The sequence below is a fragment of the Podarcis cretensis genome (genome assembly GCF_951804945.1).
Source record: "Podarcis cretensis genome assembly, chromosome: 15".
In the NCBI taxonomy this organism is placed as follows: Eukaryota; Metazoa; Chordata; class Lepidosauria; order Squamata; family Lacertidae; genus Podarcis; species Podarcis cretensis.
The window spans coordinates 28682209-28695982 of NC_137185.1; positions in this window are offsets into that span (position 1 = coordinate 28682209).

Below are 13774 nucleotides of genomic sequence, written 5' to 3' on the forward strand. Positions count from 1 at the left end.
AATAATTTATTTGTCAGACAAATAAATATGAGGCACAGTGGTATATGGTTACCAAGCTCTGGCCTGGCCTCTTGCCATTCTGGCCAGCACTTATATTTCCTTAATCCAGCCCCCTTGCTCCTCCTGCGGCTGCCTCTGTCCAATCAGCCTGGTTGAAATTCCTATTGGCTGTTTGCTAGAACCAATCACAAAAGATACACCCATTTCCTTCTGTCCTTTTATGGGAAACAAAAAGCTATATATTCTTCTATCTATAAATGACAAATAAGTAGTAATATATCTTACATGTGTCTCAACAAGGAACCTTAATTACTAGCTCACCTCACCCTATTACCCTCCAAAACAGATGGTTAATCTTAAATTTTTATCTTAAACAGATGTCAAGGATCATCATTGAAAGATCTCCTTCCTTTGGAGGTCTCTAAACAAAAGCTTGACAAATGCTCTAATGATGTTTCCTGCTTGGCAGGGGGGGCTGGGCTGGTGGCTGATGGCCCCTGTGATCTCTTCCAACTATATGAAATAAGAATCTAGCATAAGGATTTAACATTTCTTAGCTTCTAATTCCTTTGCATAATTACATTTAAGCCAATATATTTAATACATAACATAAATAACCTTTTAAAAGGAAAAGAAATCTTAAAAGGATCTCAGTTTAAGAAAGAAACAACTTTAGAAAAAGACTTCCCAAAATACTCTCTTCCTTTCTGCCAGCTAGATGCTTTTCCATTGCTCTTGACCTTTGAACCTTAGGAAAATATGGCTCAAGTTTAATGGGAGGCACATGGTTTTATTTTACTATTTACCCACTCTTAATTATGTTTATCTCTTTTTTTATCTTCTGTAATATGTAGGGTCAGTGTAACCTTGGCTGTCAGCCTGTAATTCCCTTTTTACGACTTTGAGAATTGTTTTCTGCTATAAATCAGGGGGCCCCCTTGTCTAGGAGGAAAAACATTTTGCCAAGGTTCTTAGGCAGCTGCTCTTCTGCCTGGCATGAACATTTGAAAATCTTTACGCTCATTTTAAGATACAGGCCCTGATCAAAATATAAGCTTGATAAAAATGCAGGCTTATGATTAGATGCCTCACAGTGACCAACCAAATGCCCCTATGGGATGTCCCCAAGAAGAATCTGAGCACAACAGCAGCATGCTCCCTCATGATTCCCAGCGACTGGCATGCTCCCTCATGATTCCCAGCGACTGGCATTCAGAGACATAATAGCTCAGATAATAGAGGTCATTTTGGCTAGTAAGCTTTCCTGCCGCACAATTATTAAAGGCTCAGGAGCCACAGGAAGACACAATGGCATAGCAATCCTACAGAAACAAGGGGCTTTTCTTCAAAATCCATATTCAGCTTTCCTCAGGATACTTCCTGATTAATTTGTGTCATGGTGAACCCTGAAAAGATGCCTTAGCGTGGCTGGCCAGAGGGGGGAAAGGAATGGGATGAGTGCAGAACTGGATGCTGGGGAGAGTTCAGTAATTTGGGAAGTGCTGGTTGGCATTTGGGGAGGGGCCCAGCTGGCTGCCAAAGGAGGGGCCCACGACAGAGCCAGCTGACTTGTCTCTGGTGCCACCTTCTCTCAGTGAAATGCTCCCTGCAGGCATGGAGGTGCCTAAGTTTAGAACAGAAAGCAAGCCAGCCATGTCAACTCCATGGCTGTGTCTGTATAAACAGACATAGTAGGCTCTGCCTACTCATAGGTATGTTCAGGCTGGCAGGAGAGGATACATTGTTTACAGTGGTGCCTCGCAAGACGAAATTAATCCGTTCCGTGAGGCTCTTCGTATAGCGGTTTTTTTCGTCTTGCGAAGCAAGCCCATTGACAGCTTAGCGGATTAGCGCTATTAGCGGTTTAGCGGCTTTTAGCGGATCAGCTGATAAGCGGCTTATCAGCGGATCAGCTGATAAGCAGCTTAGCGGCTTAGGAAAAGGGGGGGAAGGGGGGAAAAACCCACAGGAACTCGCAAGACATTTTCGTCTTGCGAAGCAAGCCCATAGGGAAATTCGTTTTGCGAAGCGCCTCCAAAACGGAAAACCCTTTCGTCTAGCGGGTTTTCTGTCTTGCGAGGCGTTCGTCTTGCGGGGAACCACTGTATTAATATCCTTCCTAACTTGCGCTAGCAAGTTCCTTTACTTAGCAGAGTTTACATTCCCCTTCTCATCCACAGCAGAAATCTGGTTGCAGGCTCGTTAGAACCTCTTACTATTATGCAATTCGATCTCCCTCAGATTGAATTGTATGTTCCCCTTTAAAATCCCTCCTAAAAGAATAAAAACACCACAGTCTTATTCATAATCAATAAGAAGAAAGTTTACTCATGATCAGGCAAAGCACAGTGTGATCACTGAAGGCAGGCTTTAGGCTTAAAGTTACAAACTTATACTAACAGGTTTATCCCATAAGGGAGATGACCTGGGGGACTGCTTGGCTGGCAGCCACCAGTTCATTCCAGGAAGTTCGCAGGACAAAAAGAAGATGGAAAAGAGGGGGGGGCAGCATGCCTTGGCCTTTTACCAGGTCTGCAAAGGTCACGCCCACCCGCTAGTCACATGCAAGGAAGGATGCTCCAGGCCATAAGGAACAGGAAGTTTTTACGGGCTGGACCAAATATCCCCTTGCATGTCCACTCTAGCAAAACAAGGAATGTTGTATTTGACTGCTCCCAGTGGATTAAATCCCATACCGTGTCCCAGGAAATGTGGAAACTCATTGTAGCTTTCCCCCCCTTAAGTAAAAAAATCACAATTCGTGAGATTACGGCCACAGAGTGCAAACAAGCACTTGAAAGGTTTTTGGCTGTTTTACAAATGCAAAACATTTGATTACTGTACAGTAGATGACTGGAAGCTGAATGTGTGGCCTGAGTCCTCTGAAGAATGTGTCTTTCTGAGTTGACATGAAAATCCTCTCCTTATAACTGCAATGGCTCATTCACACAAGCAGCTCATCCATGGCTGCTGCCACCATCCAGGGAACTACTCCAGTCGATGGAGAGACTGCCTTGTTGCAAATGATGGAGAGCAGAATCCTGGTCTCTCAGGTCTCCAGCACATCAACCAAATTACTTTTCCAGAACAGAAAATGGGCACCGTAGATCTGATACCTGAACGATTATATGCCTCCTACCTCTGCATGGCTTTCACCCTCCTAATTGGCATTGCTTTGCGCTTTTCGTCAATGGGTTGGAAGACGCCATCATTCTCTTTTCTCTTTCTTTTTCTCTCTCTCACACACTTTTCTTTAAAATGAGCTGAGCAAGGCCCTTGAAGCATCTGCTCGCTTTGGAGGTTAAAGGGGGGGGGGGTAGAGGAGGTTTGACAGCTATGCTAATGCTCCGCTCTTTAGAATGGGGAGGATGACATGAAAGGGTCCTGGTTCAAGGCACAACTTGGTGTCGGAGCAATTTAATGAGGTGTGACATGGATCTTGACCTTTGTAAGGGGAGCGTGATAAAGGGGACCATTGCCAGCTGCCCTGGACATTCAGCTCGACATCAAGAGAGCTTGCCAATGTCACTGAGGGGCCTGGTCATACCAGCCACAAACACCATTCGGAATTTATTTGTTTATTTTTAAATTGCTCAGGGAAAGGGACTTGGCAGGATGAAAGCCTCAACATACCCAGCTACCAAACACGCCTACAAAATGAATCTCATCCTTGATTTTGCCTTCCATGTTATCCCGGGGAACATGAACAACAGCATAGGATGCGGGACAAAGAAGAGCTCTGATGCAAAATCTGCAACATGCCCCCTTCAGGTCAAGAGGACCTGTACAAAATGGATTTGTGAACATCTCAATGTTGAAGATGGTCAGGTTACAGCAAGCCAAAAAGCACAAGAGACTTAGCTAAAGAACCTGGCTGTGGCTATTTATAGACTTCCTCATTCCTTGGCATCTCTCATTATGGGGTGGTGTGTGACAATATTCTCTAAGGAGCTGGCTTTATTCATGGTGATGGCTGGTTGTTCTGGAAGGGCACATCTGGTATGTCAACCGACAACTGGTAAAGCAAACTGTTTACTCTAAGTGTGTTGGAGAAACTTACACAATATCAACGAGTGCCCCCGAGGTCAATTGCAAGTAGACTCATATATATTTTTTGAAACCTGGAAAAGCTGATTTTATTTATGAACAGGACTGCCATAGGCAGACACTTTCCCTCCCCAGTGTGAACACATTTGGAAGGCTCAAAGGAAATAGTTGCACTCTGATAATTCCACACACAGAGTACTTACTGGTGACTTGTCGTCTACTCTGTGAACATGATACCTGTTGTCATATGCTATTGATGTATCCTAAGTGTGTCTGTTATGATGTATCAGACTGTTGACATTCTTCTAGGTGCTGCCAAATGAACAAAACAGGCTGCTCCCCACCAGAATGTCTTGCCACCAAGTTAAAACATTTCCATTTAATTCCATGCTCTCTCTTCTTCCTCCATTTATTATCTTGTTTATTTGTTTATTTACATCCCACCATTTTCTCCATGGAGCTCAATGGGGTTGTACATGAGTCTCCGCCTGCTCATTTAAACCTCACAACAACCCAGTGAGGTAGGCTTGATTGGAAGGCAGTGATTGGCCCAGAGTCATTCAGTGATCATCATGCCCAAGAGCAGATTTCAACCCTGATCTCCCAGGTCTTAGTCCAGCAATCTAACTGTTACACTACACTGGCTTGCATAAGGTGATCTGTGTTCTTGCCAGGAGGAGACAGACAGACAGACAAGCAGGCAGGGAGGGTGGGAGGGAAGCAGACAGATGGTGTTCCACCAGGCTGACATTTTCCCGCTTTCCTCATTTAACACCTCCTCCTCCCCCCCCTCTTTTTTATGACTGCTTGGGTTTGCTTTGTTTCATTAGGGAATTTCTCCCTTCTCACACATTTCTTCTTTTATAATAGGACATTTTCCTCTAGACAAAGCCGGTGATTTTTTCACCAGTTAAAATAATGTGTGGATTTAAAGCATTTAGAAAGTTTAAGGATCCCATTGATGGGCATATAAATCTGCCTTCATTCCCGCCAGAGTCCTTGTGTCAAACTGAACTCTTCCCCCCCCCGCCACTGTCTCCGGCTAGAAAGACAAAAGGGAGAGAAGAAAAGGGAGAGAGGATGGCATATTTTTAACTCATTTAAAAGTCGAAAGAACCCAAACTGTCAATTCTCTAAGTAATTTATTAGCATCTGCTCACACTTCCCCAGTGCGTTATGTGCCTAATGCCAGTGTTAGACAGTACATGCAATTCTTCAAGCATGTACCAGTTTAATAGAAAATAAAGTGGTGGTTGATTTGGTTCATTGTTATTTACTACATAAAAATCAGACTCTGCTCAGACATTGGAATAAATGCGTTGTGGCAGTTTCCAGTAATGCATCTGTGAATTACCCCTCCCCCCTTCCAAGAAAGGACTGATAATATAGGGAAGTCTATTACCCAAGTGCCGTGTGGTCTGAGCTTGATCATGCCATGGCGTCCTGAGGGAAGAGGGCCATAGTTTGGTGGCATGCAGAAGGTCACAGGTTCAGCTCCCAACATCCCTTCATCCCCCCCCCAGAATAAGATCTCAAATAACAGGGCTGATCGTGATCCTGAAAAGTCACCAGCTGCTCGATGGATGTTCTCAAACAGCTTAGTATGAAGATTTGTGTTAGAAATGAGGAAGGGCAAAGCTCAGCTCTGCAACACATGCATTGCATGCTCAAGGTGCTGTCTTCAAGTCCTGAACATCTCCCACCAAAAAAGAAGCTTAGATGACAAAGCTAGCAGAGCTTGAAGAGGTGCTTTTGGTCATGGAAAGCAACACAGAGACAAAGCCTAGCATAGGGCAGCTCTATATAGCCATAACATGTGGTCCATGGAGGGCTCACACAATAGTGAGGGCCAGCATAATCTCATAGAGTAGAGGGTATTAGACTTGCTGCCCCAAGATCAGACACCTCCTCAGCCAGGGATTTACCACCTCTCAACCTCAGTTTCACCATCTGTAAACAGGGCAAAAACAAGATTCAGTCACAGCTTTCTCACCGCAGTTCACTGACTTAGGACCAAACCAGGAAAGACAGAAGAAGCTAACTGGAAAGAAATAGAATGCTGAAAGAGAGAAGGGCTTCTTACTGATGTTGCACCCTTAAATAATACTATTATCTTTCTCATCAGTCCAACAGTGGCAGCATAGAGTCTTGCGTCACCTCAAAGACTGCACAGATTTATTACAGCATCTGTTTCCATGGACTAGAGTACCCTTCATCAGCCAAAGGATAACAATCAAGTTGTCTCCAATGTAGGGCTAAGTTAAATTCATGTACTGAAATATTTGTTGCACCCGCAAGATGTTGTTGCATAAGGAAAAACATAAAAGATGTTTGTGCAATGGATTGTACAGCTCTTGCATTAGTGAACATTGGGTTCGGTCCCATGGTGATTTGCATAAAGACAAGTATGTTTGCCCCAGGAATGGATAAAGTGAATAGGGAAAAAAAGTTTTTCTCCCTCTCTCAAGGGACACTGGGGTTCTCAATTGCCATGCAGTCATCCTCTGCCACTATGCACTGGGGAGAGAGAAGTGGCTATCTACAGCTTACACATTGTACCTCCCAAATGTCCTTTTCAAATGCCCCTAAACATCTTCAGAACCTCATTTCTCCATCCTGTTCTGTGGGGGCCTCTCTCCTTCCTTCTCTTCACAAAGTTGTTCCCTTACATAAGATCACATAACAAATCAAAGAAGGGACAGGACCTATTGTTTGGAAAGAAGAAAGGGGAGAAAGTAATCAAGAAAGCCAGACACTTTAAAAGGAGCAGAATTATTTCTCCAATAAAAAGAACATTCTTTTCTTTTCTTTCTTTTTTTTAAAGAAAATAAACCTAACATGCCTTATCGCTACTGAGAACAAGGCTCTGTGCAAATGTGTGTGGGCCGGTGACTGACACACAGGTTGTTTTGAATAGACATATGACATTGTCAAAGAACCTGCTATTGTGTTAGCAAAAGGCACTCACAACACTGCATAGAAATCAGGCTCTCGTGTCACCCTGAGATGAAGCAAAAACTGCACTGATTTCCACCCCTTCAGGAAATGTCACCAGAATAAGACCTTTAGTACCAAATAAAGCTCAGCTCTAAAAGGGAGGGAGGAGAAAAGGGCAAAAAAATCAAAGCTTCTAGGCGAAGAAAGTATGGGAACATTTTGTAAAATCATCCCTTTGCATTCATTTGACCTTATCTCTGATCCATTTGAAAAGCACTGGCAGGACTGTGGAAACTTAGCAGACATTAGCCCATCCTCCTGCAACGATCCATTGGCTTCTGTCAATGATTCCCTGAGTTCGTGGAATGCTCCTGAACATTCGAACCACTCAGGCACACGTGTCAGCGACAGAATGTTGACAGTCAGTCAGTGCAGGGAAGTGAAAGATCAGCTTGGCTGGGGAAAACTTCACATGGGGTCCAGGAGGAAATGTGCACTAGAGGAGTGAAGAGGGAACAGAGAGATGAGCTGCTGAGCAGGCATGGAACAGAAACCTTTGAAGATTTTGGTGGTAAGAGAAAAGGGCTCCAAATCAGGCTGAATGCTACCAGAGGAGAGAGCTTTGCTACCAGTCTGTCACTTATCATATAGGCCAGACAATGTTTCACTTACACATCTGATTGACCCTTCCAAGCTCTTTCCAGACAGCCTAGCTCTAAGGTTGCTTTCTGCTGCAGAGTTCAGAGGAAGCATCCCTTTTCTCAGTCCTAGTTATTGCTCTATTGTTTTGGAATTTAGATAAGATGTCATTTTACTATGTTATTGTTGTAACAAACAGGTTTTTAAATGGCCCTTTTTATACAGTTACACTGCATTTGCTTTTTGTCAAGCTTTGTGATAAAGAGCCTTGAACATCATGCATTTTGAAAAGCTTTGGACAAATCAAGTGACTACAACTACGATTATCGCAGGGGAGAATTAGGGAGCTATTGAGGAACATTGGAAGCTGTTTGATGCTGAGTCAGGCCACTGGACGATGTAGTCTCCACCTTGACTGGCAGTAATTTTGGTGGGAGGGTTTCAGGTGGGGAGCCTTCTTTCCCAGCCCTACCTGGAGGTGCCATTGGGGATTAGACCAGGAGCCCTCTGGATGCAAAACAGGTGCTCTGTCCCTGAATTAAAGCCCTTCCCTAATGGGGAAAGGGGTCGGAGGAGTCCAGGAATGAAATCAATGAGAAAAGAGGGTGTTGTGCAAGCCTTTACAGGGGTGCAGCTGCCTGCAGATTGCATGCATCTTGCAAAATGACAGGGGTTATCATTTGTATAGAGCAGTCAGCCAAAAATGGCGAAGAGTTCTGCAAATGCTACATATACAGGGATGGAAGGTGAGCAATTGGGATTTGATTTTCCTACAAAGTCCCGAAGCTTGAGCTGCAGTACAACAGGATCTTTCGGGACATCACACGGTTGCCACCCAAACTCCCCCCTCCTCAGTGAGAGGTTGATGGGTGGTCTTGTCCCCTCCTGTCAAAAGAAACAAGGCACTCAGATCCATTGTGCACCCCAATTGTTATTCCATCTTTCCTAATAGCATTTTTGACAGCTCGGTGAAAGCACAAAATTATTATTTTCCCTTCTTTAATAGTAACAAAAAAAGAGAGATTGCATATGTTCTCACAGGCCTCCTTTTATGTTCAGTGCTTTTTAATTAGGCTTCCATAAAATAGTTATAAGTGTGAATCATATATCCATTGTGCTTTTGATAGTTAATCCTACACACTGGCTCGCGTTTTTGACTAGGGAGTTGTTATTTATCTTCTCTTCCCAGCCCCTCCTCCACCTTTTCTTTTCTTTTGGCAATACAAGAATCGCTGCATGAGTGAAGAAATGAAAAAGAAAAACTGCTGTGCTTTCCTCACAAAGAAAACAGACAAGCAGAGCTGCTGATGGGACAGCTCTAAAGGGTTGGGCTCTCTCAACTAGGATGAATCCCATCTTTACAAACTTCAGGTTGCGATGGATTCTGGATCCCTTCAATGAGACACAGAGTGAAATGTCCGAATCTGGTAGGTTTTCCCTGGCTTGAGAGAACATAAGAACATGAGAAGAGCCTGCTGGATCAGGCCAAAGGGTCCCATCTAGCCCAGCATCCTGGTCTGACAGGGGCAAACCCAATGCCTATGGGAAACCTACAAGCAGGACCCAAGCACAAAAGCACTCTCTCCTCTTGTGCTTTCCAACAACTGGTATTCAGAAACCTTACTGTCTCCAGCTGTGGATGCAGAGCACAGAGCCATCTAAGTTGCAGAACACAGGTGGTGCTGTGGGTTAAACCACAGAGCCTAGGACTTGCTGATCAGAAGGTCGGCGGTTCGAATCCCCGCAACGGGGTGAGCTCCCGTTGCTCAGTCCCAGCTCCTGCCAACCTAGCAGTTTGAAAGCACGTCAAGTGAAAGCAGATAAATAGGTACCGTTCCAGCTGGAATGTAAATGGCGTTTCTGTGCACTGCTCTGGTTGCCAGAAGCTGCTTAGTCATGTTGGCCACATGACCCGGAAGCTGTATTCCGGCTCCCTTGGCCAATAAAGCGAGATGAGCGCCGCAACCCCAGAGTCGGCCACAACTGGACCTAATGGTCAAGGGTCCCTTTACCTTTTAAGTTGCAGAAAGTGAGGAGGAATTAAAGAACCTCTTAATGAGGGTGAAAGAGGAGACAGCAAAATATGGTCTGAAGCTCAACATCAAAAAAACGAAGATCATAGCCACTGGGCCCATCACCTCCTGGCAAATAGAAGGGGAAGAAATGGAGGCAGTGAGAGATTTTACTTTCTTGGGCTCCATGATCACTGCAGATGGTGACAGCAGTCACGAAATTAAAAGACGCCTGCTTCTTGGGAGAAAGGCGATGACAAACCTAGACAGCATCTTAAAAAGCAGAGACATCACCTTGCCAACAAAGGTCCTTATAGTAAAAGCTATGGTTTTCCCAGTAGTGATGTATGGAAGTGAGAGCTGGACCATAAAGAAGGCTGATCGCCGAAGAATTGATGCTTTTGAATTATGGTGCTGGAGGAGACTCTTGAGAGTCCCATCCCATGGACTGCAAGAAGATCAAACCTATCCATTCTGAAGGAAATCAGCACTGAGTGCTCACTGGAAGGACAGATCGTGAAGCTGAGGCTCCAATACTTTGGCCACCTGATGAGAAGAGAAGGCTCCCTGGAAAAGACCCTGATGTTGGGAAAGATGGAGGGCACAAGGAGAAGGGGACGACAGAGGATGAGATGGTTGGACAGTGTTCTCAAAGCTGCTAAAATGAGTTTGACCAAACTGCGGGAGGCAGTGGAAGACAGGAGTGTCTGGCGTATTCTGGTCTATGGGGTCACGAAGAGTCGGACACGACTAAACAACAACAAGAAGTTGGTGGCCATCCCTGCCTGCTGGGAGAGCAAGTTCCATAGCTTAACTAGGTGCTGTGTGAAGGACTTGCTTTCATCTGTCCTGATCCAGTTGTGAAGGAAGCCACTCAGGCGCCTGGGGTGGAGCACCCAGGGGCAGGGTGAGCCGCCCATAGGGTGGGGCACACTGGGGGGGGCTCCAGAATCTGCCTGCCTCCTCCCACTCAGCTGCCCTACAGCTGGGGGGGAAGCAGCGGGTGTAGTGGTCAAGAGCAGTGGACTTGTAATCTGGGGAACTGGGTTTGCGTCCCCACTCCTCCACATGTAGCTGCTGGGTGACCTTGGGCCAGTCACACTTCGTTGAAGTCTCTCAGCCTCACTCACCTAACAGAGTGTTGTGGGGAGGAAGGGAAAGGAGAATGTTAGCTGCTTTGAGACTCCTTCGGGTAGTGATAAAGCGGAATATCAAATCCAAACTCCTCCTCCTCCTCCTCTTCTTCTTCTTCTTCTTCTTCTTCTTCTTCTTCTTCTTCTCAAGCCACATGGCTCGGGCGCGCTGCAGGCCCCGCGGTGAGTGCCGCCCGACATTTTGTCATACACCCCCCCTCAGTGGTGACACCCAGGGCAGCCCACACCTACCACACACCCCTTCCTCCGCCCCTGCCTGCATCTGCCAACATTCAGCCTTATACTGGATGTCCATGCTGTCTACTGTTCCAAGAGAGGGAGAAAAACCTCTCTAGACACTTTCTCTATGGCATTTATAATCATATGCACCTCTATCATGTCACGTTTTACTCACCCTTTCTCTAAACCAGGCATAGGCAAACTCGGCCCTCCAGCTATTTTGGGACTACAATGCCCATCATCCCTGACTACTGGTGCTGTTAGCTAGGGATGATGGGCATTGTAGTCCCAAAACAGCTGGAGGGCATAGTTTGCTTATGCCTGCTCTAAACTAAAAAAAGTCCCAATTGTTGCAACGTTTCCTTATAAGGGAGTTGCTCCATCCTCTTCATCATTTTGGTTTCCCTTTTCTGAACCTTTTCCAACTCTACAGTATCCTTTTTCAGGTGAGGTGGCCAGAGAGGCTGGCTTCAGCTGTCCTGGAAGGTGACTGCTGTCGGCAAACCATGTTGATGGACTATGCCGAAATGGCAAAATTAACTGGGAAGCTCAGAAATCAAGAAGACAAGAACTTTAATAAGGAATGGGAAAAGTTTATAATTTATTTACGAGACCACTGTAAGCAGGTTAAAACATTAGCAGGACTTTAACCACAATTGTAAAGTAATGGAAAGTATGGATAATTTAGAAGGATAAAAAATTTGCATAAGTATTGATATGCAGTTGTAAATAATATCATTAGGACCCATGGAAGGGATAGGGGCAAGTCAGGAGATTCAGAGTAATCTCAGTATTTGGATTTGGAACTGTTTTTGATTGTATGTTTATATTTTTTAAAGTCAAATAAAAAATAATATAATAAAAAAGGAAGCTGACTGCTGTCCAGACTGTAGGAATCAAGTCTAACTTCCTACTTGGGATACTGGAAGTGGGTAAATTTGAGAGACAACCACTTGTTCGCTAATGTCTGAAGCTTCCCTGTCTAGGGAAATCTGTCCACAAGGCATCACTCTTGTGAAGGCATCATGCTGATTACCATTTATTTTACTTTGGATTTTTTCATATCTTGCTTTTCCAAATATCACTCAAACCAGCCTACATAAATACACAAAATGTCAAACACACTGACAAATGTTGACCTGCCACTGAGAATATCATGGAACGCAAAACCCTGATGTTGAATACTGAATATTCTTTGGATATTTGCATTTCTTAGAGCATAGTCGGAGAATGACCACTACCAAGATTTGCAAAGGAGAGCATATTGTTACACACTACCCCAGTGGCAAGAGACTTCAGGGGTTTCTGTGCTTACTTGGGGTTTGGTTTCCTTGGAAGGAAGATAAATTGAGACTGTGGTTTATTTTATGATATATATGGTTTTATTTACACATATATACAACCTGAGCATAGGATGGAGGGGCTCACAGCGTTAACACCCCCATAGAACTTGCTTTCCCATTAGGTTTCCAGGCGCCCAAAGTCCTGCACAGAAACAGACATGCCTCTGTGTCTTCAGCTTCCAGCATCAGTCAACTCACACTCAAAACTTGCACATACACAGACCACCACTTGGCCTACTGTTTTTCAACCCAAGACAATGTGGCACCCAGTCACATGAGGTGGGAAAAGGCCTGCCCATTTGCCCACCTATTCTGTTGAGAGCACTTACCTGGCCATCTATGCCATTACCTTGACAAAGGAAGTGGTTTACTGGTTTCTTCTTAGAGATTCGGGGAGCGGCGATATGAATCTCTGTGACCCATGTATTTGGAACCAATAACCAAAGAATCAGCTGAGTGCCTATATTCAAAATGTGGGGCTAAATTCACTCTCCAACAGGAGAGAGACCTGCTTAAACTCACAAGAAGTACAGTGAAGTTTGAGGAATGTAAGCTGCTAAACCTTTTGCATACAGGTGGTGACATTTTGTTTGTGTTCAGTTGGTGTGTGACAGCTGATGTGCATGCCATTTTCAGCCCTGGAAATGGGTGGGGTGGGCTTATATCCACCAACACGTGTGATGACCCTGAACACAACTCCTGTGTAAATGGGAAGTTGCCTGTATCTCATTATGTCTGCTTGGAAAGCGCTGCCCTCTTTCTACCCCTCTTGCAATGGACAGACCACACACTGTTAAGTAAGTTTAAAATGCTTTACTTACAAAACATCCCTCTCATAGAATCATAGAATTGGAAGGGACCATGGGGGTCACCTAGTCCAACCCTCTGAAATGCAGAGGGGTTTTTCTTTGCCCAACTTGGGGCTTGAACCCATGATCTTGAGAGTCTTATGCGCTACCAACTGAGCTATCACACAGGTCAATGGTCAGATTCAAGCAGCAGCAAGAAGACCACAAGCAGAATGCTCTTGGGTAGAAAATACAGAGAGATAGCTTCAGACACATGCTCTAAGCTTGGCGCTTGCGTAGTCTTCCTTGGTCTGTTACATAGAGACAGTGAGAAAGGAAGAGAAGCATCTTTACTTCCTCCCTCACAGAGGTATGGGGGCATGACCTAGCTGAGCCTAGCAATACAACTCTATGGTCTTAACCCCTTTATGCACTAACTAGTACTCATGCATAATGATCTTTGTCTACAATTTTCCACAGATTCTACCCCACATACACAGGATTACAGATTTGGAAGGGACCCAAGGTATCCTCCAGACTGCCCCCCCCCAATTCATAACAACATATATTTTGCGGGGGGGGGGGCAATTAATTCCAGCTATATCCATATCAAAAAACCTAGTGTGCCAGAATTT